This window comes from Austrofundulus limnaeus, unplaced genomic scaffold, assembly GCF_001266775.1.
Source record: "Austrofundulus limnaeus strain Quisiro unplaced genomic scaffold, Austrofundulus_limnaeus-1.0 Scaffold564, whole genome shotgun sequence".
Lineage (NCBI taxonomy): Eukaryota > Metazoa > Chordata > Actinopteri > Cyprinodontiformes > Rivulidae > Austrofundulus > Austrofundulus limnaeus.
The window spans coordinates 695-2,632 of NW_013952966.1; positions in this window are offsets into that span (position 1 = coordinate 695).

Below are 1,938 nucleotides of genomic sequence, written 5' to 3' on the forward strand. Positions count from 1 at the left end.
ACAACTTTACTTGAAGTATTTGCATTTCTTGTATTATTTTATTGCATTTGGCCCACCGCCCTCAGATTGATTTTAATTTTGGCCCTTTCGGGGAAAATGTTTGGGCGCCCCTGCGCTAAAACATACCCACACACTTTTTGAAGAATGATTGTGCAGATACTGTAAGTGTTTTCCTCTGGACAGACCGGTTTGGATGAACTGCTCACTTTGCCTGAAAAGATCCATCTGGGAGTCCTGCACACATGCACGCTGCATTCAGATCCAATCACTCTTGCCAATTATTCGTCCACACTGCACGTTGTTATAAAAATCTGCAGCAGAGTGAGATGACACCCAGCTCAGACCAAATTTCCACCTGTTYCGTGCACAAATTATGTTTTTATCATAGTTTAAAAAAACTGCTCTCATGACGAGGATACGCTGTGCATGCNATACTTATATTTACCTGCTGTATCTTGAACATGTTTTTATCTAGACAGCTTTTCTGTTTATGTTAAATTAACATTTTCACTAGTTACAACGTCAAAGATTTACGTAGGATTTTGTTGGATGGGCGGCAGTGTCAGGTCAGTCCAACTCAAATTATGATGTTTATAAACATGATTTTGTTTTTCCCTGAAGATCGTGCTCGACATAAATTAAGAAAGACGGATAATTTATTATCTGTCATTGCCGCCACGCAATATTCTGCAGGCATCTGTTTGGACAGCTAAGTGGCATTAGTGGGGGCTTACATGCAATTTCTTAAAAATGTAGTTTTGACAAATCATAATTCCGTTTAAGATATTTTAATTACAGATGTTTGACCCTTTAAATGATGAATCTAGTAATATCATTTAAAATATCTTGAATTATGTTTTGACTTGTCAGAATGTACAGATGTCTTTAATTATCCTTCAGGTTGTCAACATGTTGTTTTTCCTTGTCAAAACTTATTTTTATATATCTAGAATGTTATTAGAGAGTCAGAGGAAGCTGATTTTATGTTAAAATGGCCTGCCATACAAAACATCATTWTTGTATTGACTCGTTGATGATGTCTCCTAATGCAAAATAAGAATTTATTTCAAAGTGATAGGTTGCTCATTTTCGAGACGCAAGCATAAAGTCTAAACCCTATTTTAGCATAAAATCAAAACATTTTGATTTTAGCTCTGGGGCATAATTGTTTGTTGAACCATTATTCATTATTAAATATTTCTGCTTCTATAGATAGAAGGGCAAACAACCGGATAAGTTCTAGGGCTTTACTGATTTAAATGTTTTAATAACTTATGTGTACATAACCAGCACAACAATGATTCTTCGGGTTCAGATTGTTGCTAATGATTAGCAACGATAGCTAAACAGCAAACGTAGTAATCATTCATTCACCGACCGATGCAGGTCTTCGTCACAGAAAGTCCCCCCTACTGATTCTGGGACCTCCACCAGGCGTCTTTAGTTGTTAGAAACAGCACAAAAACATGACCTCTACACGTACCTTCTTCAATACTCCAGCCATCTTTACTGCAGTGTCCGGCCTAGCTTCGGCTGGGAAATATGACGTCACAAGAGCGACGTTTTGTAGCGGACACTGGCAAACCACGCCCTCTGTCGGTCACGGACGATACCCTACGGCCCCTCTCTGTGTAGGCTCAACCTCTAGGCCAGAGATGCCCAAAGTGGGGCCCGTGGGCCAAATTTGGCCCGCCAAGCCATTTGATTTGGCCCACTAGCAGWTATCCTGGTTACTAGATTGTAATCTCCTGTTTTATGTAGAAATACTATATTTGCACTTAGTCCATATCTAAATTTGCACACCTTAAAAGACCACTTATACTCAAATTTTAAAGTGTGAAAAGTCCCATGAGCCTTTGCTGCCTGAGCAAACATTGAATTTTCTCCATGTCCATGGGCTGAAAAAAAAACAAACAGAAAAAGTGTGTGCAACCGCAC